Source organism: Hyperolius riggenbachi, chromosome 2, assembly GCF_040937935.1.
Source record: "Hyperolius riggenbachi isolate aHypRig1 chromosome 2, aHypRig1.pri, whole genome shotgun sequence".
Taxonomy (NCBI): Eukaryota; Metazoa; Chordata; class Amphibia; order Anura; family Hyperoliidae; genus Hyperolius; species Hyperolius riggenbachi.
This window is the reverse complement of record NC_090647.1, coordinates 293,622,531-293,648,922: the sequence shown is the minus strand read 5'-3', so window position 1 is coordinate 293,648,922 and position 26,392 is coordinate 293,622,531. Positions and strand designations below refer to the sequence as shown.

Sequence of the window (26,392 nt, the reverse complement as noted above, 5' to 3'; positions counted from 1 at the left end):
AATGTAAGCGTTATACATGAACGTTCCATATTTTCTGAGACCATCTTTTTCTACTAGCTTTAGAAGTAAATGCCCATCACCTGCCAGTACTAAGGGTGTTGCCATCTGTGATAAATTTCAGAAAGTAAACCTGGGAGTGGTCAGATTTTGCAATGGGCAAACACCAGCTAATTTATTAAAAAGAAATACAAAGTAATATTCATTGTTATTTTGAATATAGTTCTTTAAAGGGACACTTAAGTCAAACAAAAAAAATGAGTTTTACTCACCTGGGGCTTCCAATAGCCCCCTGCAGCTGTCCGGTGCCCTCGCCGTCTCCCTCCGATCCTCCTGGCCCCGCCGGCAGCCACTTCCTGTTTCGGTCACAGGAGCTGACAGGCTGGGGATGCGAGTGATTCTTCGCGTTCCTGGCCACAATAGCGCCATCTATGCTACTATAACATATATCATATAGCAGTATAGAGGGTGCTAATGTGTCTGCGAACGCGAAGAATCACTCGTGTCCCCAGCCTGTCAGCTCCTGTCACCGAAACAGGAAGTGGCGGCCGGCGGGGCCAGGAGGATCGGAGGGAGACGGCGAGGGCACCGGACAGCTGCAGGGGGCTATTGGAAGCCCTAGGTGAGTAAAACTCATTTTTTTTGTTTGACTTAAGTGTCCCTTTAAGGCCACAAACCGGTGACAGAAGAGGTTAATAGGCTAAGTAGAAGTTAAAACTTCACTACAGGGGAAAAAAACACGCTTTATTCTTTGCTTTGACACTTTTTTCCTATTTTTTCAACTTTTAATGAATAACTGCTGCTATTTGCAATAGCAGCAAGCATTCACGTTTTAATGGGTGCACGCACAAGTGTTGGCGGTGTAAACTTGCATATATCTATGTCCAGGAACGGTAACTTGTTAAAGGAGTACTATCGATTGAAACGACTTTTTTTTTAATACTCTATATTAGTGTACACATTACCACTAGTGCTAGGGGCACTTTATTTATTCACCCAGGTCTCTCTCTCGCTATCCCTGCTTAAAAATTCATTTCTCACACAGCTCATAGTAGTTTGGGTCACCCTGAGCTGCTTGGTTACTCTGTCACACAGCTCACAAATATATTTCACTGTGTCACTCACAGCATGCAGCAGACATGAGGAGAAACAGGCTGATCTGAGGTGGTAACAGGTAACTAAATGAGCTGGAATATTGCTGGAATATAACTAGCTATACCAGGAGTCTGTGTTTACACTCAGACTGGCTGCCTGCTTGAGGCGATTCGCTCCAGGCTGCATCCACTTTACAAGCTGCTGAGAGGGGCAGACCACTGTCTACAATTAGCATTATTAGTATCTTTATCAGTAAAGAGAAGCAAAGATAATAAACACACATTGCTAGAATCTTTAACCCCTTACCACCATATCAACAAGATTCTTTCAGCAAGGTGATAATTAAACTATAAACTGAGGAGTTGATAGCAACTCCCCTGTGCAGAGACATGGTCTAGCCCTCTGGGAGCCCTCAGTATTAGATACATTTTGTATCCAACACTGACGCCAAAACTGACGGAGGATTTTACAGCTGAGAGGAACAGCTGTGTGAGGAATCAAATTGCTCCTAGTACTTGCCCTAATGTGTGCTACAACATACAGCATTTAAAAATAAATGCATACATCGATAGTATTCCTTTAAAGTAAACCTGCTGCTTCACCAAAATAAAGAAAACCCCCAAAACTCCATACAGACTATACAAACTATATTCTATACAGTACGTATATATCCCTATGTTGTCAGGTATTTGTAAATGAGTAGCTATCATGTAATTTTAAACATTTCTCTCAAATCAAATGCTGCAATCGAAAGGCTCATACAGTCGAGCCAACAATCTGCCCAACTATATTCTAAACTTGGTCTGTTGGAAGATAGTTGGGCTTTTGTACGGCTGGCAAACAACCAGATGACCAACTGATAACAGGTTGTTTGCCAGATCCAACCGGTGGATCAACCTGCATAACTATAATGCAGGTTGAAACGTGTACAAGTCTTTTGAACAACTTTGTTGTTTTTGAATGCAGGCATGTTGAGCAATTTGTTAAAGAGGAACTGTAACGACAAAACGGCCCCTGGGGGGTACTCACCTCGGGTGGGGGAAGCCTCAGGATCCTAATGAGGCTTCCCACGCCGTCCTGCGTCCCTCGGGGGTCTCGCTGTAGCCCTCCGTACAGCGGTGAAGCAATATTTACCTTCCTGGCTCCTGCGCAGGCCCTCTGATGGCTGTCGGCGCCGAAGTAGGCGGAAATACCCGATCGCCGTCGGGTCTGCTCTACTGCGCAGGCGCAAGTTTCCGGCGCCTGCGCAGTAGAGCGGACCCGACGGAGATCGGGTATTTCCGTCTATTTCCGTGCCGAAAGTCGCCACAGCGCCCCCGCTGGAGCCAGCAAAGGTAAATATTGAACTGACAGTCGCCGGCTGTTCGGAGGGCTGCGGCGAGACCCCCGTGGGACAGAGGACGGCGTGGGAAGCCTCATTAGGATCCCGAGGCTTCCCCCACCCGAGGTGAGTACCCCCCAGGGGATGTTTTTCATGTTACAGAGTCTCTTTAAGCTTGCACGCATAGTATTTAAGTGAGTAGGTTCGTACGTACTCTTCTTGCAAACAACTTGTTGTGCGATTGGTCATTTTTACGGTTGGTTGTGCATTATGTTGGACGTGTGTATGAGCCTAAAAGTGGCCATACAGTGATATATTTGCTGCAAATCGACTATCAGATAGATTTCTGTCAGATTCCTGTCAGGTCGAATCTGACATGAATCTATCTGATATGTGCCACATACTAGGAACAGATTTCCAATAGATTTCAGAATGAAATCTATTGAAAATCGATCTAAATGCGTTATTGGACCATTAGGTCCAATGCAACTCTATGGGCCATCAGCAGATTGACCTAGATTTTCATCCTGTCCGATTTGCGACCGATTTTGATCACTTTGATCTATCGATTGGCCGTTTGATCATGCATTGATTTGCGGCAGATCAATTTGATTGAATCGATCACTGAAATCGACCACTGTATGGGCCCCTTTAAGGTAAAGGTGTTATCTTGCCCATTGTTTTATCACACTTCTTGCAGAGGTTTCAAACCTGAGTAAAGAATTAAAGACCTGTCATGCTTCAGTATTAACATGAAGGTAGCCTGAGATTGGGCACCTCATAAAATTTGCTTGTTTGCTGTCTGCTCCAATAGACCCAAGAGCTGAACTTCAGGCCTCAGTACATGTAAGTTTCCTGTCTGCAATACATGCAATTGTAAAGAACCTGCAGGAACCCTCAAGACCTTAAAAGGAACTCGAGGTGAGGGACTTATGGAGGCTGCCATATTTCCTTTTAAACAATACCAGTTGCCTGCCAGTCATGCTGATCTTTGACTGTGATAGTGTCTGAACCACACACCTAAAGCTGGCCACTAATGGTCCAATTTCTAGCGAAAAATCGTTCGAGCGATCAAATTCTGATCGGAAGTAAAATATTGTAATACATCGTTCACTACACCATCAATGAACCAATCTTTGCTTTCTATCTATCACAACCAACAAGAAAATTCAAATTTTGTTTCGACGAAAATTCATTCGGACGACATTTTTTTCACTCTGTGTCCACCAATGGAGATTTACAACCAATCCGATCAGAATTTCTGATCGCTCAAACGATTTTTCGCTAGAAATTGGACCGTTAGTGGCCACCTTCAGACAAGCATGCAGCTAATCTTGTCAAATGTATGTCAAAGATCCTGGTCTGCATGCTTGTACAGGGTCTATGGCTAAAATTATTAGAGACGGTGGATCTGGAGGACAGCCAGGCAATTTACATTGTTTAAAAGGAAAAACATATGTCTGCCTCCATTTGTCTCTCACCCCAGGTTTTCCATTAAAATGGACCTGAACTCTTGCACAGGCCAGAAGGAAAACAGAGAGAAATGCACCATGTATATTAAAGTTTAGCCTGGCTAATCCCCCCCCTCATCTGTGACGAATATCAAATTGTGACTTTTCACCTGTGTCAGATGACTGCCACGGAAGAGAAGCTAATTGGTAAACACAAGATGTTAACAATATGTCTGCTTCCTTGAAAGTAAACAAACGGCAGATTTATTGCAGGATTTGCATCAGCTGTTACAAAGAAATGTTTTTCTTCAAAGGTTATTATGCTGCTGTGTATCGTTTAGAGCAGTGAGCAAGTTCTAAGTTCAGGTCAACTTTTAGTAAGCATCTTTCTGTTCAAGGTTTTTGAGATAAGAAAGAGGAACACTTTAGGTCCCGTTTCCACTAGCACGGAAACTGGGCTGAATCTGTAGTTTCCCCGCAAGCAAACTCTGCCATAGGACACAATGGCGATTCGGCACACATTGCCATCAGTTTCCCTGCGGGAGGCTGCGAATCCCATAGCCGTGCATGGCACGGCTTATGGGATTCGTCAGCGTTCCCGCAGACCAGGAAGTGCCGCAGCTCGTCTTGCAGCCGCGCGCGGCACTAGTGGAATCGGGCTCTTAAGGTTGGGCACACACACATGCACGAAACAATTCAGAAGCAAAAGATGCAGTGTTATTATTCAGACCAATCTGGTCCTGTCTATCATCATTAAAGGGGAACTTCAGCCTAAACAAACATACTGTCATTAAGTTACATTAGTTATGTTAATTAGAATAGATAGGTAATATAATCTCTTACCCACCCTGTTTTAAAAGAACAGGGAAATGTTTGTGATTCATGGGGGCAGCCATCTTTTTGGTTGAACGGAGGTGACAGGGAGCAGGAGACACAGTTCCAACTATCCTGTGTCCTGATTACCCCTCCCAGCTGCACAGGCTAGGCTTCAAATGTCAAATTCAAAATGTAAAAAAAAAAAAAAAATTGCACCAAAACAGCAGAACGAGAGCAACAACATCAGAAATCCCATAATGCTTTGCACAGCATCAGGGGGAAAAAGCCAGGGCAGTTTTCTTCTGTGCAGCTAAAAATGAGGCTTGGATAAGAGAAACAAAGTTCTGATGCTGTGAAACTGTTAAAGAAACACCAAGCCTTTTCAGTGCTGCTGAGTCGATTTTTAGTCCGGAGGTTCACTTTAAGGCTCATACTCACCCCTCTTTATTCCTCTTTTGTGCCTCTTTCAGGATTGATGTACAGATCTAAGTAAATATTTGTATTTTTCTACTGAAAAATGTGTTAATAGACTAAATGTTATTTCTATCATTTTAATTTACCATCTAATGTTTTTCATTTTTAAATGTTAAAATGAAGGCAAACTAAAGGTGCATACACACATCAGACTATAGTCTTTGGAAACTGAAAGATCACAGACCAATCTTACCACCCTTCATGTAGTATGAGAGCCATACTCTACACAGTCTATTCTATGGAGCTGAACTCCACATCAGAAAAAAATCTTTGCAAGATGCTGCACACACAGATGCTGTACAGACACAAAAGATCAGTATCTGCAAAAGATCTGTTCCTGCCAAAAATCCATTCCTGCAAATTGCAATGATAGTCTATGAGATCTGCAGATCATCATACACACATGATTTAACTGACATTCATCTGCAGATCAGATCCACCAGGATGGATTTTCAGATCTGCGGAGGATTGCTTGATCTGCAGATGAATGTCAGTTAAATCATGTGTGTATGATGATCTGCAGATCTCATAGACTATCATTGCAATTTGCAGGAATGGATTTTTGGCAGGAACAGATCTTTTGCAGATACTGATCTTTTGTGTCTGTACAGCATCTGTGTGTGCAGCATCTTGCAAAGATTTTTTTCTGATGTGGAGTTCAGCAACATAGAAAAGACTGTGTAGAGTATGTCTCTAATACTACATGAAGGGTGGTAAGATTGGTCTGTGATCTTTCATTTTCCAGACTATAGTCTGATGTGTGTATGCACCTTTAGTTTGCCTTCATTTTAACATTTAAAATGAAAAACATTAGATGGTAAATTAAAATGATAGAAATAACATTTAGTCTATTAACACATTTTTCAGTAGAAAAATACAAATATTTACTTAGATCTGTACATCAATCCTGAAAGAGGCACAAAAAAGGAATAAAGAGGGGTGTAGGGTATTTATATCCCAAAGGAGGGACTGTCCCTCCTCAAGAGACAGTTGGGAGCTATGCATTCCTGAGACTTTTTGTAGGTAGTTTGAAAATTAAATGGCTGCATTACTTTGCTTTGGCAGCACAGACTGGCCTTGCAAAAAAAAACACTGGGAGGAGTATAGATAGGATTTGTGGAGGACAGAAGGTTGGGGGGGAAAACTGGACTTTTTGTTTTTCTTGCAGTAATCCTTTTCATGAGCTATGGAAATGTTAATTTCTGGTGTTCTGTGTTAAAAATAAACCTGCTTAGTGGACTTTTATTGCTTTGTTTCCCACAGTTCTGTAACAGGTGCCAAACAGTGATATCCAGGCACAAAACTGAAACCACACTGAACAAGCCAGTAAAGACATTAGTGCAGGAAAGAGTTTGCAGTTGCACCATTTTTTTTTTAGGCTGCTTTCACAGTAGTCCGTTAAAGTCCCACGTTACAGCAGCCTGTAACGCAGCCCAACTCGGCAATAATAAATCAATGGGCTGTTCAGTGCCCACGTTGCGTTGGAGTATAACGCAGCACGGTAAATTAAAGTGCAGCATGCTGTGCGTTATACTCGCATTTGGCTGCATTAGACTGTTTGCACATGCTCAGTAATGTTTTTTTTTTTTTTAAATGTCCCGCATGCGCAGTTTTCGTTCGATCCGCATGCGTCAAAAAGTATGCATCAAGAGACACATAACGCAGATCAATTTAACATCCAACTTCAAAGCTAACATGCGTTGCGTTAGGGGCACGTTATGCGACCATAACGTCGCATCTAATGAAACGTCTTGGTGTGAAAGAGCCCTTACTGTTAAATTCCTTGCAGATTCAGAGTGAAATCTATTGCCCCAACATATGCAATCAATTAAATGATTTTGACTTAAAACTCAGATCAGACAAAAGAGAAAATCTCAGTGGATTGGGGGCAGAGCAGGAGTGGTGGTTAATCAATAGGCCATAGTGTTGCATGATTACATCTTAACAGTGCAGTGCGATGGTTCCATTGCTTTTCAATATGTTTCTTGCTGAAATCTATTGAAAATCAAGGTGCTGTTTGTGGTAGGAGTAGATACCTCCTTGCCCGTCGGCAATGGAGAAAAGACACAGGTAAAACATGCCAGTAGACAGGTGATCTTATGCTCTGTTGCAACACTCAACACAGGCCCAGGTGTAAACAAATTAGACCTGCAGAGGTGGCTCCACAAATTTCAATAGATTTCATGCTGAAGTCTATTGGAAATCTATGTACAGTAGTGATGAGCAACGATTGAATTCGAATAGGATTTATTTGAAATTCATCCAGGTAATTGGCACACCTGAGTGGGGGAGGGTTAAACTTACCCAGGGTTGCACATTTTATATGTGCGGGGGGGGGGGGGGGGGGGGGGGCAGCGGGCTCAGGCGATTTCCTCAAGATTTCATGCTGAAATTGTGAAATCGGACGGGAATTGGCCTGTAGTGTATGGGCAGAATTGACAAGAGACAAATTTATCTCTAATCCGATATGATTAAGAGATAAATTTGTCATTGTCGAATCTGTCCATAATCTTTAGCTCTATGGGCTCCTTAACCGTCCCGCGCACCTCCCACCCCCTCAGCTGTGCTAATTACCTGGATGAATTCCGAATAAAACCTATTGAGAATTCATCTCTTGCTCATCACTAGTATACAGTACATTTGCAGTAATAGATCCTTCTCTGATTAGAGAGGGATCTATCATGGTGGCTATTGGCCAGTGTATGGGCTTACGACCGCCTACTACCTATGGGCGTTGGCAAAGTGGCACCCCCAGGACCACTTAACGCCGATCGGCGGCACCTGGGGGACTGAACAGCTGGGGATCATGCGCATCTGCCGGCATTAGGCTCTGCCCACCCGTGAGGGACCACCAGGGCAGGAGGCAGCCCCCGAGTAAACACACTGATTCTGCCCCCTGATCGCCCACAGCACCCCTCAGACCCCCCCGATCACCCCCTCACCACTGTTTGCACCCAATCACCCCCTGTCACTATCTGTCAACGCTATATTTTAGATTAGGTCCTAAACTGCCCCTGGGGGCTCCTGATCACCCCCCACACACACACACACTCAGATCCTCCCCAGACCCCCCCCCCCCCCCTCGTGTACTGTATACATCTATTCTCCCATGTAATCACCCATCAATCACCCCCTGTCACTGCTACACATCAGACCCTAACCTGCCCCTTGCGGGCACCTGATCACCCGCCCACACCCTCAGATTGCCCACAGATCCCCCCTCAGATCACCTCCCAAGTGCACTGTTTACATCTGTTTTCCCCTCTAATCACCCACTGATCACCCATCGATCACCCATCAATCACCCCCTGTCACTGCTACCCATCAGACCAGACCCTAATCTGCCCCTTGCAGGCACCCAATTACCTGCCCACACCCTCAGATTGCCCTCAGACCCCCCTGATCACCTCCCCAGTGCATTGCTTGCATCTATTCCACCCTCTAATCACACCCTGAGACACCCATCAATCACCTCCTGTCACCCCCTAGCACACCTACCCATCAGATCAGGCCCTAATTTGCCCCGTGTGGGCTCCTGATGACTCGGCCAAACCCTCAGATCCCCCTCAAACCACCTTCCGATCACCTCCCCAGTGCATTGCTTGCATCTATTCCCCCCTCTAATCACCCCCTGAGACACCCATCAATCTCCTCCTGTCACCCCCTAGCACTCCTATCCATCAGATCAGGCCCTAATCTGCCCCCTGCTGGGTTCTGATCACCCGGCCAAACCCTCACCCGCCCCACCGCAGTAACAATTTATTTTTTTCTGATCACTGCTGGTCTCTACGACTTAATTGTGGCTGAGACCAACCGTTATGCCACACAATACGCAACCGCCAATCCAAGAAGCTACCATGCCCAGCCTTTTCGGTGGAAACCACTCCACGTTTCCGAACGTAACATTCTTTGGGCCCTTCTCCTTAACATGGGTCTAGTCAAAAAGAATGTAATGCGGTCTTATTGGTCTACGCACCCAATACATCACATGCCCATGTTCTCTGCTGCCATGTCCAGGTCACTATTTGAGAACATCCTGCGCTTCCTGCACTTCAGTGCCAATACAACCTGTAATCTAAGGGGCTACCCTGCTTATGACCGGTTCCACAAAATTCGGCTCCTCATAGACAAGCTGTCATGAAAATTTGCAGATGCTTATACCCCTGAACAGTCATTTTGAGGCATTTGGTTTCCAGACTACTCCTCACGGTTTTAGGCCCCTAAAATGCCAGGGCAGTATAGGAACTCCACAAGTGACCCCATTTTAGAAAGACACCCCAAGGTATTCCGTTAGGTGTGTGGTGAGTTCATAGATTTTTTTTTTTTTTGTCGCAAGTTAGTGGAAAATGACACTTTGTGGAAAAAAAAAATCAATTTCCGCTAACTTGTGACAAAAAATAAAATCTTCTATGAACTCATCATACCCCCAACGGAATACCTTGGGGTGTTAGCTTTCTAAAATGGGGTCACTTGTGGGGTTCCTATACTGCCCTGGCATTTTAGAGGCCCTAAACCGTGAAGATGACACTGTGATAAAAAAAATTCCATTTCTGCTAACTTGTGACAAAAAAAAAAAAATTAAATCTGCCACAGACTCACCATGCCCCTCTCTGAATACTTTGGGGTGTCTACTTTCCAAAATGGGGTATTTTGTGGGGTGTGTTTACTGTCCTGGCATTTTGGGGGTTGCTAAATTGTAAGCACCTCTGTAAAGCCTAAAGGTGCTCATAGGACTTTGGGCCCCTTAGAGCACACCTAGGCTGCAAAAAAGTGTCACACGTGGTATTGCCATACTCAGGAGAAATAGTATAATGTGTTTTGAGGTGTATTTTTACACATACCCATGCTGGGTGGGAGAAATATCTCTGTAAATGGACAATTGTATGTAAAAAAAAAAAAAAATCAAAACATTGTACTTTACAGAGATATTTCTGCCACCCAGCATGGGTATATGTAAAAAATACACCTCAAAACACATTATACTATTTCTCCTGAGTATGGCAATACCACGTGTGACACTTTTTTGCAGCCTAGGTGTGCTCTAAGGGGCCCAAAGTCCTATGAGCACCTTTAGGCTTTACAGAGGTGCTTACAATTTAGCACCCCCCAAAATGCCAGGACAGTAAACACACCCCACAAATTACCCCATTTTGGAAAGTGGACACCCCAAAGTATTCAGAGAGGGGCATGGTGAGTCTGTGGCAGATTTAATTTTTTTTTTTGTCACAAGTTAGCAGAAATGGAATTTTTTTTTTATCACAGTGTCATTTTCTGCTAACTTGTGACACATAAAATCTTCTATGAACTCACCATGCCTCTTAGTGAATACTTAGGGATGTCTTCTTTCCAAAATGGGTTCATTTGGGGGGTATTTATACTTTCCTGGAATTGTAGCACCTTATGAAACATGATAGGTGCTCAGAAAGAATAATTTTTTTTTCCACAAAATTCATGTCTTTTTTGATGAATATAATAAAAACTAAAAATCACAGCAGCAATCAAATAGCACCAAAAGAAAGCTGCATTAGTGACAAGAAAAGGAGTGAAAAATCATTTAGATGGTAGGTTGTATGACCGAGCAATAAACCGTTAAAGCTGCAGTGGTCTGAATGGAAAAAAGTCAGTTTACGAAAATGAAAAACTCCTCTGTTTAAGAAACCTCAGACTCCAGGTACCTGAAATTGCTCCGACTCTTTGACTCAGACTTCACAACCCTGCTTTAAAGCTACATACACACACTAGTTTTTAGCTTGGCTGAAGCACCCGATAAAGACCACCTTTGAAAAGAACCTAGTGTGTGTGTGCGCGCATAGTGGCCTGTACTCCGTTGGCCCTCCTCACCTCGCTATACAAACAGAAGCGGTAGCAATGGTTTTGTATAGCCCTGGAACAGCACTGTTCCCCTAGGGATTGGGTCCTTATCCCTTCTGGGCAACCTTGTACTTGTGTAGACACTGCTTACAGCCTACTTATTAAAATTAAACAGACATAAAAACAAAAAGCTTTAAAAAATGTTTGAAAACTGGTCTGGTGCATCAAACTCTCCAGTGTTGGATGGTCTTACTGAAGTTTCGTACAAGTGCAAAACTTAACTTGCCAAAGGTGGACATTTGGGACCAGCATAGACAGCTGCCCTTATACATCCTTTGAAGACCCGGAATCTGGTTCAAATATTTAGCTCTAACCAAGGACTGGTGTGGTCTGAATAGCAGCTATCGTGATAATCTGTTTATTTTGAGAATTCAATAAATATGTTTTTAGGTAATGTGCAGATTTTTTCTTTTTCTCTGCATAGATGCAGTTTTGGCTTCATGGACCAGTTTCCCAGTAACACTGGAGCTATAAAATTCTAGGATTTGGGAGGCGCTCACAGAAAACAAACAGGAAGGTGGTGTAAGTGGGTGAATTCAGTAGAGAAATACTTACCACCGGAATAATACATGAGCATTAAATAGGACTTTTATTGATAGCACCAAACCATGCATTTTGTGAGTATGGGCCACTTCCTCAGGAAGGTGGAAAAATGAGCATGTGTAAGCACTTTGGCTGATAGCTGCTTACTAGAGATGATCAACAATATGCAAATTTGTCTGTTTATGCAAATTTGTATGCAAATATGTTGCTTGAGAATAGACCAATAAATTTGAACCTGGGTTTAAATTGATTGGTCCATTTTCAAACTGCATATATTTGCATAAAATTAATACATTTGCATAAACTCATAAAACATTGCATATCATTGATCACCCCTAGTGCTCGCACATGCCAAGTGTATGGTTTATAAGAAAAAGGTGAAAGTCCAAATGGTAGAGAAATGTAACTTTCACTTCATTTTTATCTTAATTTTCCCAGAACATAGCTCAGCCACCATCTTTAGTTTTATATGGAAATTGCAGAGCATTAAATTTATAAAATTTTAACCTGACTTCACAATGGATGACTGGATAGTTGGTTGATGAGGGGGTAAATTAAAGGGGCTTAGTATAGTATGATAAACATTTATAAAGCACTAATGGTCCAACTGGACCACCCATATAGGTACAGGGTAAAAGAACAATATCTCTATTATAAAAACAAACGTTAAGAACGAGATTGTCTGTGTGGGGACCCCTCAATGTATAAGGTAGGTCTATTTGAAATAATGCTCACTCCAAATTGTGATATGTGTGAGGAGGTCCTGGCTGATCCCCCACCACTCCTATATTTCACATGGAGTGGTATCAACAAATGTTCCTTACGATTTTACAGGACAAGAAACAATATGCAGCCCTCAAAAACAACCCCTTAGTTGATAATCAAAAAATCCTCCAGAGGATTCTAAAGCAGGCATTTGAATAGGGGGTTCTAGATTCCACAGATCACACACGGTTAAAACAGTCCACGGAATTCCTCATTCTCGGTCTTCTACGCACTCCCTAAAATATACAAAATGGTTACACCACCCCCAGGAAGATCTATTGTGTTGGGTCGTGGCAATCTAACTGATGCAGTAAGTCAGTATGTCGACAGTTTTGAGACCCTTCGTGGAGGCTCCCTCCTCTTAAGATGTCCTTACATGATTATAGAACGTGTAAGTGTCCTCAACCACACATCTCGCAAGTTTGGATGTTGAGTCTCTATATAGTAGCATTGACCATAAATTGGGTATCAATGCAGTGAGACATTTCCTTAAAGAGAACCAGAGATGAAGCACCCTCTTGTATTTTACCTTATAAATCAGTGGGAACATGACAGTAAACACCTAATCTGCCCTTTGTTTCATTGTTCTCTGTGTAATCTGACTGTTATCACGTCTGATAAGAATCCCCGACTGAGAAGTCAGGCTGCTCCGTCTAGCTTTGCTACAGAAAGATTATAGCTAAGTCTGTCTTCTGTGGTGTTATTTCAAGCCCAAGCCTGCCCCCTTGTGGCTATGCTATAATGACTCAGCTGTAATTATTCCCAGCAAAGCCAGATTTAATTGCTCAGTCTGGGATTCTTGTGACTGCTGTTAACAGACACTTTTAGCAGTGAGGAGGAAACAGAGAGCATGGTAAGTGTTTTCTCTAATGTTCTTACTGATATACATGGTAAAATACACAAGGGTGCTTCCTCTCTGGTTCCCTTTAACCACCCTGGCGTTCTATTAAGATCGCCAGGGCGGCTGCGGGAGGGTTTTTTTTTTATAAAAAAAAATCTGTAACATGCAGCCAACTGAAAGTTGGCTGCATGAAAGCCCACTAGAGGGCGCTCCTGACGCATACTTCTGATCGCCTCCGGCGATCAGAAGTAACAAGAAGGGCCGCGATGAGCGGCCCCCCTTGTTTTGCTTTCCTCGTCGCCATGGCGACGAGCGGAGTGACGTCAGCCGCCTCCGATCCAGCCCTTAGCGCTGGCCGGAACTGATTGGTCCGGCTGCGCAGGGCTCGGGCGGCTGGGGGGACCCTCTTTCGCCGCTGATCGCGGCGGATCGCCGCAGTGCGGCGGCGATCAGGTAGCACACGTGGCTGGCAAAGTGCCGGCTGCGTGTGCACCTTTTTATTTTAAGAAAATCGGCCCAGCAGGGCCTGAGCGGCACCCTCCGGCGCTAATGGACGAGCTGAGCTCGTCCATACCGCTAAATCAAGGAGAAAGCATACGGAAGGGCTTAATGACTTACTGGTCCAACTTCTTGAATTTATTCTGACACACAATGTCTTTCTGTTTAACAAATGCATATACCACTAGCTCAGGGGCAGCGCGATGGGGGCGGCGTGTGCCCCATCCTATGCCAACATGTTCACATATGAATCCATTCCATTACCCACATGGATCCCTCAAAGACCTAATGGTTCCTTTAAATGTGGGAAGTGCAAAGCTTGCAAGTATATGCACACGGTAAAACTTGCACAGCACCCACCAATGGGAGGAAATTTGATATCCTCTCATTTATCAACTGTGATACACCTGGTACGGTATATGTGGCATCATGGAATTGCAATCTCTGGTATATAGGCAAAACTACACGTCGTCTAAAACGTAGAATCCTGGAGCACATTGGGGACATTAAACATAAGAGAGAAACCTCAATTGCAAAACATGAATTCAGTACATGCTCATCAACGTTTTGAGATTCGCTTTTGGGGCTTACAACCTAGAAAAAATGGCATACGTGGGGGTGATCTGGATAAGAAATTTACTCTGATTGAGTCACAGTGGATTTTTAGATTGGAGACGTTGGCCCCCAAGGGCCTTACTGAGGCCTTTAATCTTGCATGTTTTCTCTAGTCAATGACAGAGTTCTTTTACTCTGTACCTATAGTGGTGGTCCAGTCGGACCGTTAGTGCATATAATTCCGTTTCCCTGGGACCTATTCAGAAAGTTCTTTGTTGATTGAACATTTATAAAGCACATTAAAAGCACTAATTTTTAGATTTCAAGGTCCACACAGTACAACTAAAGTAATCCTAAAAATGAGTCCTAATGCTAGGCTGACTGAAAAACATGGGTGTCTTCCAACAGGCACAAGCAGCCTGTTTAAACTTGTTCAGTGGTACTCAAACCAAGCATAGGAGGGGACGTAAGGGCACAGCCAATACGATTTCTTATAGTTTCTATTTTCTAGTCTAAATCCTTTAAAGGACAACTGAAATGAAAGGGATGTGGAGGTTGCCATATTTGTTTCCTTTTAAACAATACCAGTTGCCTGGCAGCCCTTTTGATATATTTCGCTGCAGTAGTGTCTAAATAACCCCAGAAACAAGCATGCAGCTAATCTTGTCGGATCTGAAAATAATGTCACAAACACCAGATCTGCTGCATGCTTGTTCAGATTTTATGGCTAAAAGTATGATGATCAGCACGGCTTCCAGGCAACTGGTATTGCTTAAAAGGAGATAAATATGGCAGCCTCCACATACCTCTCGCTTCAATTGTCCTTTAATCCCTAGTTAATTTTTAACCCTAGTCTAACCTACTAACCCATTACTAACCCCTGCAATAACTATACCTGTTTATAAACTATTAGTCAGATGCGATCGCTAGGGCGAAAATTTGGGGCCCTAATGCTCTACAGATGTATCGCTTTGCCATTGTCTAGCGATGTATCTATACAGCACTATGGCCCCAGAACTGTCACCCTAGTGAATGCATCCAATCGCCACAAATGCGCAAGCTGGGGTCTGGAACATGCTCAGCTAGTAATAAAATATGGCATATGGGATATCATTTTAACAGGGAAGGGCCAAACAATTCATTTTTTTATGTGTTTTTAAAACTATGGTATTTGTCAAGTTAAAATTAGGAAGGGTGAAGAATGAAAAAATGGGATTTCTCTGCATTTATGCTTAATTTTTCCCCATAAAATGACTATAAAAATAGTTTTGGGAGAAAAATATTACCCAAAGAAAGCTTAGATTGTACTGAAAAAAAAACAAGATATATATCACTAAGATGGCATAAGTAGTTCAAAAGTTACTGCTGCATAAATACAACACAGCTAAAGTGTCAAAAATGACAGGAATCTTAAAGGACTTACGAGGCCTGTTTGCTCAAAAAAAAAATAAAAAAAGTTAGTTACCTGTGTCAGTTTGTGAGGCACGGAGGATGCCGTCCGCGCCCTCCGTGCCGTTCCGCCGGGTCCCCGCCGCTCAGTATCCCCTCGAACGTCCCCCGACCGCACAGCCCGGGTCGGGCTCTCCAGCCTTCACAAAGATGGCCGCCAGAGCTGGCTGCGCAGTCCGCATAGCCGCGAGTGCGGCTATGCAGCTCTAAGGCCAACCCCCCGATCCACGCTACAGAAAACAGCCTGTTACGTGGATCGGGGGGTTGGCCTTAGAGCTGCGCAGCCGCACTCGCGGCTATGCGGACTGCGCAGCCGCGGCCAGCTCCGGCGGCCATCTTTGTGAAGGTTGGAGAGCCCGACCCGGGTTGTGCGGTCGGGGGACGTTCGGGGGGATACCGAGCGGCGGGGACCCGGTGGAACGGCACGGAGGGCGCGGACGGCGTCCTCCGTGCCTCACAAACTGACACAGGTATCTAACTTTTATTTTTATTTTTTTAGCAAACAGGCCTTGTAAGTCTTTTAACCTGCCTGGCGTTCTATTAAGATCGCCAGGCAGGCTGCGGGAGGGTTTTTTTTGAATAAAAAAAAAACTATTTCATGCAGCCAACTGAAAGTTGGCTGCATGAAAGCCCACTAGAGGGCGCTCCGGAGGCGTTCTTCCGATCGCCTCCGGCGCCCAGAATAAACAAGGAAGGCCGCAATGAGCGGCCTTCCTTGTTTTGCTTATATCGTCGCCATAGCGACGAGCGGAGTGACGTCATCGACGTCAGCCGACGTCCTGACGTCAGCCGCCTCCGATCCAGCCCTTAGCGCTGGCCGGAACTTTTTGTTCCGGCTACGCTGGGCTCAGGCGGCTGGGGGGACCCTCTTTCGCCGCTGCTCGCGGCGGATCGCCGCAGAGCGGCGGCGATCAGGCAGCACACGCGGCTGGCAAAGTGCCGGCTGCGTGTGCTGCACTTTATTTGAGCCAAATCGGCCCAGCAGGGCCTGAGCGGCAGGCTCCGGCGGTACTGGACGAGCTGAGCTCGTCCAGACCGCCCAGCAGGTTAAAGAAGAACTTCAGCCTAAACAAACCTACTGTCATTAAGTTACATTAGTTATGTTAATTAAAATAGATAGGTAATATAATCTCTTACCCACCCTGTTTTAAAAGAACAGGCAAATGTTTGTGATTTCATGAGGGCAGCCATCTTTTTGGATGAAAGGAGGTGACAGGGAGCTGGAGACACCGTTTCAACTGTCCTGTGTCCTAATCACCCCTCCTAGTTGTTAAGCAACGAGAACAACACCAGAAATTCCATCATGCTTTGCACAGCATCAGGGGAAAAATGCCTGGGCAGTTTTCTTTGATGGGGCGGAGCTTAGCTTCTGTGCAGCTAAAAAATTAGGCTTTGGTAAGAAAAACAAAGTTCTGAAAATGTTAAACACCAAGGGCCATATGCAATTCACGTTTTCACCTGAGTTTTCTCCTAAGAGATAATTTTTCATCTTCAATTTAAAATAACTTTCCAACACTTTCCGACTAAAAAAGTACCAGAAAGTAGATGAAAAGGTAATATCAAAATTATTTTGAGTATTTTCTTGCTTTCTGGTGGCTCAAAAGGCATTTTTATGACAGGTTTAAAAATTTCACCTAGGAGAAAACTCAGGAGAAAAAGTTAATTGCATATGGGCACAAGCCTCAAGCCTTTTCAGTGCGGCCGAGTAGATTTTTAGTCTGGAGGTTCACTTTAAGGGGTAAAAACCATGGAATGCGAGCTGGTTAACTGTGTAAGGGCACTAGATACAGCTAGTGCATCTAATACATAAAATCTGAGAGGTCAAGGCAGATTTTCATACAAAACTGTGTTGATTTGACATGGAATGACGCCTTTGCAGTTCTTGACAACATCAATATACTTAAAGGACCTTTGTCGCAAAAATTTGAAATATATGTAAACATACACAATTAAGAAGTACGTTTCTTCCAGAGTAAAATGAGCCATAAATTACTTTTCTCCTATGTTGCTGTCACTTACAGTAAGTAGTAGAAATCTGACAGAACCGACAGGTTTTGGACTAGCCCATCTCCTCATGGGAAGTTCATAGGGATCTCTTTATTTTCAAAATGCACTTAGTGAATGGCAGTTGCTCCGTCTCCAACTGCCAAAAACGTGTACGGTGAGCAGGGAGGCTGGTCAGCATCTTTGTATAAATCTTTTTCAGGGAGTGTCTTTATAAAGAATAAATGCCATGCTGAGCATCCTCTATGGATAGATGGACTAGCCCAAAACCTGTCGGTAATGTCAGATTACTACTACTTACTGTAAATGCCAGCAACATAGGAGAGAAGTAATTTATAACTCATTTTACTCAGGAAGAAATGTACTTCTTATTTGTATGTGATTTTTAATTTTAAGATTTTCACGACAGTTCCTCTTCAAGTAAAACTATACTCAGAACTTCCTCCCTGCCATAAAAAAATAGCCACAGCATGATAACCTTTAGGCCGGCTTCACACTGTAAATTGGCGTTAGCAAGATGCAGGCCCAGGATGCTATCCAGACCACAACCAGTGTATACTCTGTGGTGTTAACCAGCTGAGACTAGTAGTTTACCCCTTTACCCTCCTTCCTGAACTTGCACTTGCTAAGACTTGTGGTCCTTGTTTTGTTGTTGGAGGTGACCAGCAGGGATCATTGTCATGTCTTCAGTTGTTCCCATCACCCATACATTTTTCCTGTTTCTCTCACCGACATGAGGGTATTGAGTGGTGTGCCCTTCATTTCCTTCCGTGAACTAACAAATATAGCACTGACAAGGCAGATTGCCTGTTGATTCCAAGATAATTTTTGCTATTAACTGTTTGGGCAAATACTTTAAAGAAAGGGCACAAAACTTTAAATATCTCTGTGAGAACTGAGTGAAATCTGAAAACATGCTAGGATACATTAGAAAATGGAGGCACATGAAAGCACTGCAGAATACTCATACAGAGGAACCGTGACAGTATTTTCAGGTGAATGATATAAATCAAGGAAAACATCGAGGGAGGGGGGGAATCATAAGCCCCATGCATATTCAAACAACACCAGAAAAAAACATTTTCTACAACATTTACATTTAGTAAGAATTGTGCAAGAACACTTCAATCATAGCATAAAGATTTAAACTCCACAAAGGAAACCAGCAAGAGAATGAGACTTTTATAGAGTTCTGGAAACTAGCAGAGCACTGAGATTTCACAAAGGGACTGAATGATTTGCTAATGAGCAGATTTGGCTGTGGGTTATACAATGAGAGCATAGAAAAAAAGGTCACTGACAGATCATAACATTACTGGAACCATTGAAATTACACTAGAAAGTGAGACTGCTTTTATAAATCGCCTTTAACTACAGAACAAATGTGAATAATCAGAAATGGACGAGAAATTGGCTTTAGGCGTCCTCTATAGGAGCCACAGGAAACAGCACAAATCAGAATTCTGCTATAGAAGTACAGTTGTGCTTTAGTGTGCTGATTTTAAAGTGTACCCAAGGCAAACCCTGGGTGTGAAAACAAATACTAACCTAAGAAGAGGGAAGCTGCTGGACCCTTTAGGCTTCTCACGCTGTTATTTGGTCCCTCGTTGCCAAGTGCAGAATCCCCAAAGAACTCCAACAAGGGCTTGTTGGAGTTAAGATTGGGGGACAGTGCTCCTCTTCAGGCATGAGCGTGGCCAAACCACGCCTGGGTAAGTGCGGACGCGCCTGTGCAGTAAGCACGAGTGGCTCCTGTGCATTAAAGGACAACTGTAGTGAGAGGGATATGGAGGCTGCCTTATTTATTTTCTTTTAAGCAATACCAGTTGCCTGGCTATCCTGCTGACCTTCTGCCTCTAATACTTTTAACCATAGCCCTGAACAAGCATGCAGCAGATCAGGTGTTTCTGACATTATTGTCAGATCTGACAAGATTATCTGCATGCTTGTTTCTTGTGTTATTCCGACACTACTGGAGGCAAATAGATCAGTAAGGCTGCCAGGCAACTGGTATTGTTTAACTGTAAATAAATATGGGAGCCTCCATATCCCTCTCACTACAGTTGTCCTTTAAGCATGAGCGGTTCTGTGCTACACCACAGGTGTGGCCGTGCTCATGCGCTCGTGCCAGAAGAGGAGTGTGGCTCCAATGTTCCAGATGGTCCAGGCGAGCAGTGGCGAGGAGGACACGGGAAGGATCCAGAGGCTTCCCTCTTCATTGGTAAGTACAGTGGGATGCAAAAGTTTGGGCAACTTTGTTAATCGTCATGATTTTCCTGTATAAATCGTTGGTTGTTACGATAAAAAAATGTCAGTTAAATATATCATATAGGAGACATACACAGTGATATTTGAGAAGTGAAATGAGGTTTATTGCATTTACAGAAAGTGCACAATAATTGTTTAAATAAAATTAGGCAGGTGTATAAATGTGGGCACTGTTGGAATTTTATTGATTCCAAAACCATTAGAACTAATTATTGGAACTCAAATTGGCTTGGTAAGCTCAGTGACCCCTGACCTACATACACAGGTGAAAACAATTATGAGAACAAGTATTTAAGGGGGTCAATTGTAAGTTTCCCTCCTCCTTAAAATGTCTCTGAAGAGTAGCAACATGGGGTCTCAAAACAACTCTGAAATTACCTGAAGACAAAGATTGTTCACCATCATGGTTTAGGGGAAGGATACAGAAAGCTGTCTCAGAGATTGCAGCTGTCTGTTTCTACAGTTAGGAACATATTAAGGAAATGGAAGTCCACAGGCTCAGTTAAGTTAAGGCTCGAAGTGGCAGACTAAGAAAAATCTTGGATAAACAGAAGCAACGAATGGTGAGAACAGTCAGAGTCAACCCACAGACCAGCACCAAAGACCTACAACATCATCTTGCTGCAGATAGAGTCACTGTGCATCATTCAACCATTCGGCGCACTTTACACAAGGAGATGCTGTATGCAGAGGAAGCCTTTTCTCCGCCCACAGCACAAACAGAGCTGCTTGAGGTATGCTAAAGCACATTTGGACAAGCCAGCTTCATTTTGGAATAAGGTGCTGTGGATTGCTGAAACTAAAATTGAGTTATTATGGCATAACAAGAGGGGGTTATGCATGGAGGAAAAACAACACAGCATTTCAAGAAAAACACCTGCTACCTACAGTAAATTATAGTGTTGGTTCCATCATGCTGTGGGGCTGTGTAGCCAGTGCAGTGACTGGGAATCTTGTCAAAGTTGAGGGACGCATGGATTCCACTCAGTATCAGCAGATTCTGGAGACCAATGTCCAAGAATCAGGGACAAAGCTGAAGATGCGGCGGGGCTCGATCTTTCAACAAGACAACAACCCTAAACGCTGCTCAAAATCCACTTTGGCATTCATGCAGAGGAACAAGTACAATGTTCTGGAATAGCCATCTCTGTTCTCAGACCTGAATATAATTGAAAATATGTGGTGTGAGTTAACCTCCTTGGCGGTTATCCCGAGCTAGGGTCAGGGTGGAAAACCGCAGCTAAGAGCGGTAATCCCGAACTCTGCTCGGGGTAGCCGACTGAGGCTGTATGCAGAGCAATGCACACAGCGGGAGCATTTCTACATACCTCCCGGGGATCCCAACGTCGGCCGGCATTCTTCTTCCTCTCCTCCGGGGCTCTGCTTCCTGCTGGTGAGATCGCCGGCTGTCGTCATGACGACAGCAGGCAATTTCACTTTAGAGTTGCAGCGCCACCCGGAGGATGGAGGCCTAACTGCAGCGCTGGAGCCAGGGGGGTGAGTGAATGAAAAACTCCTGCAGATCTCCCTGGCGTTATGATTTTTTCCAAGTTTTAGGGTCTGAAAGGGTGCAAAAAAATTGCACCGCTTTTAGACCCTAAAATCCGGAAAGAATCATAACGCCAAGGGGGTTAAAGCTGAGCTGTCCATGCTCGGAAGCCATCAAACCTGAATGAACTAGAGACGTTTCGTAAAGAGGAATGGTCCAAAATACCTTCAACCAGAATCCAGGCTCTCATTGGAACCTACAGGAAGTGTTTAGAGCCTGTAATTTCTGCAAAAGGTGGATCTACTAAATACTGATTTCATTTCTTTTTTGTGGTGCCCAAATTTATGCACCTGCCTTATTTTGTTTAAACAATTATTGCACACTTTCTGTAAATCCAATAAACGCCATTTCACTTCTCAAATATCACTGTGTGTGTCTCCTATATGATATATTTAACCAACATTTTTTATCGTAACAACCAACGATTTATACAGGAAAATCATGACGATTAACAACGTTGCCCAAACTTTTGCATCCCACTGTAGGTGTTTCTGAACCTTAACTTCAGCTTGAATCCTCTTTTAAGAGAATCTCTAATAAAAAAAAAAAAGTGCCCCTGGGTGGTACTTACCTAAGTGTCTTTTTATTCCCTCACATCTTGGATTATACTCATTTATTTCCACTATCTACCTGTAATTCAACTTTATTGTGAAGAGAGGGTTAAGAAGGAAGGGAGCATCACGTGACAGCAGGGGTGAGTAGGGAGAACAATGCCCTCTGCCAGCGCTAGGTAAAATCCATCTGCCAGGCTGATTGGGGTCTGCTGTACTCACGCTAGATTCTCAGCAGAAAATTATTAGGGCCCGTTTCTACTAGTGCTGCGCGGCAGCACTTCCTGGTCTGCGGGAACGCTGACGAATCCCGTAAGACGTGCCATGCACGGCTATGGGATTCGCAGCCTCCCTCACGGAAACTGATGGCAATGTCGGCCGAATCGCTAAGGTAAGCGATTCGGCCGGCGGTACCGTTGTTTCCTATGGCAGAGTTTCCCCGCGCGATTTGCCTGCGGGTAAACTCTGCCGCTTTCCGCGCTAGCGTTACCGGTTATTACCTGCTGCCTTGGCCCATTTTAATCTTCTCCAGTGAGGTAATGGCAACCCCCCCCCCCCCCCCAACTCACACACAGCCATAGCTCCCAACTGTCCCTCTTTGGGAGCCCTGTCCCTCCTTCTTCCTCATTTATCAATGTGTTTCATTTACTAAACTTTACTCCCATCCTTTAAATAGTTATATTTCTTATTTGCAAATGTTAATATGAAGGAAAACGAACCAGGATAGAAAACACCAATGTGGTTTGAATTATAAAACAAAATATTTCTCTTATTAATTCTAAAGCGCCGCATCCCCACCACAAAACGAGCGCTTTAGACCCCCCAAATCCCGGGGCAAACATTTACGACTTGGTTGTGGATTTTGCTGCCCTGAGAGGCAGAGCTTTCTCCTGTAGCTCTGCCTCTCCTGCCGTCAATCGCCGCGTGGATCTCTGCCTCTCCCCGCGAATGACATCAGAAGAGGCAGAGCTGCAGCTGAAAGCTCTGCTCTTTCCAGGAAGCGGATTGCCCCCCGGGGATTTGGGGGTCTAAAGTGCTTGTTTTGCGGCGGGGATGCGGTGCTTTACATCTAGTGAGAGTACTAAAGCGAATTACAAGGTAATAATAGCAAATTTTATTCGCCTCAGTCTCTCTAAGTACGGTGACAAGATGTCCCGCATTAGCTGGGACGTGTCCCGCTTTTGGGGTCCCCTGTCCCAGGCAGCATTGTGTCCCGGGAAACGTCCCGCTTTTTGCTGCGGGACATCCCGGCTGCAGGACTTTGGCCACAATCGGACGAATTCTGGTAGGCGCAGCCACTAAGTTGCCTCAGTCTCGCCCCCAGCTTGCTCCACGCCCACCCTCCAATCGGCGCTGACATACGGCCGCATCAGCCTTGTCCCTTAGCGTGCTGCCGTCCACCCTGCCTGCCTGTCAGCTAGAGGAGGGTGACACTGGGTGAGGAGGGTGACAAGGACCCTAGAGTGCTGCCCTGACCACCTCGTATTCGGAGCGGCCGTCTGGCCGCATCTTGCACGCCCCCAGCCTGCTACACACCAGACGGCCACCCTCCCCCATCCAGTCCTTGTCACCCTCCTCACCTAGTGTCACCCTCCCCCACCCAGTCTTCATCACCCTCCTCACCTAGTGTCACCCTCCCCCACCCAGTCCTTGTCACCCTCCTCACCTAGTGTCACCCTCCCCCACCCAGTCCTTGTCACCCTCCTCACCTAGTGTCACCCTCCCCCACCCAGTCCTTGTTAACCTCCTCACCCAGTGTCACCCTCCCCCACCCAGTCCTTGTCACCCTCCTCACCTAGTGCCACCCTCCCCCACCCAGTCCTTGTCACCCTCCTCACCCAGTGTCACCCTCCCCCACCCAGTCCTTGTCACCCTCCTCACCCAGTCCTTGTCAACCTCCTCACCTAGTGTCACCCTCCCCCACCCAGTCCTAGTCACCCTCCCCTACCCAGTCCTTGTCACCCTCCTCACCTAGTGTCACCCTCCCCCACCCAGTCCTTGTCATCCTCCTCACCCAGTGTCACTCTCCCCCACCCAATCCTTGTCACTCTCCTACCTAGTGTCACCCTCCCCAACCCAGTCCTTGTCACCCTCCTCACCCAGTGTCACCCTCCCCCACCCAGTCTTTCTCAACCTCCTCACCCAGTGTCACCCTCCCACACCCAGTCCTTGTCACCCTCCTCACCTAGTGTCACCCTCCCCCACCCAGTCCTTGTCACCCTCCCCCACCCAGTCCTTGTCAAACTCCTCACCCAGTCCTTGTCAACCTCCTCACCCAGTGTCACCCTCCCCCACCCAGTCCTTGTCACCCTCCTCACCCAGTGTCACCCTCCCCCACCCAGTCCTTGTCACCCTCCTCACCTAGTGTCACCCTCCCTCACCCAGTCCTTGTCATCCTCCTCACCCAGTGTCACCCTCCCCCACCCAGTCCTTGTCACCCTCCTCACCCAGTCCTTGTCACCCTCCTCACCCAGTGTCACCCTCCCCGCCCAGTCCTTGTCACCCTCCTTACCTAGTGTCACCCTGACCCACCCAGTCCTTGTCACCTTCCTCACCTAGTGTCACCCTCCCCTCCCTAGTCCTTGTCACCCTCCTCACCCAGTGTCACCCTCCCCCACCCAGTCCTTGTCACCCTCCTCACCGAGTGTCACCCTCCCCCACCCAGTCCTTGTCACCCTCCCCACCCACTCCTTGTCACACTCCTCACCAAGTGTCACTCTCCCCCACACAGTCAGTGTTACCGTCCTCCCCACCCAGTGTCACCTTCCTTCTCACCGAGTGTTACCCTCCACCTCATCTAGTGTTACCCCCCCCCCCCCTTCCATCCAGTGTCATCATCCTCCCCACCCAGTGTCACCCTCTCACCCGCACCCAGGGTTACCCTCCCACTCCATTCAGCATTCATTGATGTCTGAGGTAACATTTTCTGCACTGCCTATATGTGGGGTAATTGTATGTGCATTTCACATGTGTGTGTGTGTGTGTGCGCGTGTGGGGGGAGCTTAACATTTACAGTATTTTAAAATGTGGGAGGTAATGTTTGCCTCATTTCCCCGTTTGCTGCATTTCATTTGTTGGAGGTAATGGTTGTTGCATATAATGTGTTGGAGATAATGGTTCTTGTAGTTCATTTGTGGGAGTTAATTGTTTTTGCATTTCATGTGTGAGAGGTAATGGTTGTTGCATTTCATGTGCTGGAGGTAATGATTGTTGCATTTAATGTGTCGGAGGTAATGGTTTCTACAATTACTTGATGGTCATAGTTAGCTGCATTTGCTACTTTGGGGTTTTTGCTGCAGCATTTGGCATTTTGGGGGGGGGGGGGGGGGGGGGGGGGTCACGATTACTAAATGGTATGCTAATAAATAGCATCAAAAAGTTTCTGCAGCTTTATCGTCTGCACATCCATGATTCAAATCTCCTGTTTTACCACATGATTACGGAAACTCTGCTTTCCTATGTGTTTGGGAAACGGTGTCTAATTACCGTTAGGGTCACTTTGCCTAACTGATTTGGGAAGAAATTCCGGCCCGCTGCCTTACTATTACGCCGTTACATTACAGTTTGCTCCGCCCATGTGATGTTTTGCCCGCGGCTCGCGAGGTTGGGCTCGAAAAATCTGGTCACTGTACTTTAAAGAGACTCTGAAGCGAGAATAAATCTCGCTTCAGAGCTCATAGTTAGCAGGGGCATGTTTGCCCCTGCTAAAACGCTGCTATCCCGCGGCTAAACGGGGGTCCCTTCACCCCCAAACCCACCCCCGCAAGACTTGGTCACAAAGTTGGTCGTGAAAAATCTCTACTGGAGGCAGGGCTAATGGCTGCAGCCCTGCCTCTAGTCGCGTCTATCACACGCGCATCGCCGCCTCTCCCCCGCCCCTCTCAGTGAAGGAAGACTGAGAGGGACGGGGGAGAGGCGGAGATACGCGTCTGACAGACGCGCGTGGAGCAGGGCTGCGGCGGTTAGCCCTGCCCCAATGCGGAAGCGCTCCCCCGCTGTACGGAGGGGATTTGGGGGTGAAGGGACCCCCATTAAGCCGCGGGATAGCGGCGTTTTAGCAGGGGCACACATGCCCCTGCTATCTATGAGGTCTGAAGCGAGATTTATTCTCGCTTCAGACTCTCTTTAAGTGTCCCTCTTTCTAATCTCAAAAAGTTTGGAGTTATGCACATGGCCACAGACTGTCCATGACCGCTGCCCAAAGTCCACTCGCGTGCCGCGCATGCAGGCCAGACACATCCGATGCATGGACACAGGAACTAAAATTATTATATAGGCTAATGTACTGGCAAAATAGCTTTGCGCATCCTGCAAGGCCAGAATTTTTTTTTTTTTTTTTGCCAG

General features: G+C 45.4%; 1 long non-coding RNA gene across 1 annotated transcript in view; it reads right to left on the bottom strand.

Annotated features, from left to right (window-relative positions):
• The window catches only part of LOC137546460 (uncharacterized), a 44,347-nt gene that overhangs the window by 17,276 nt on the left and 679 nt on the right, over window positions 1-26,392 (bottom strand). The gene's annotated exons all lie outside the window — the stretch shown is intronic.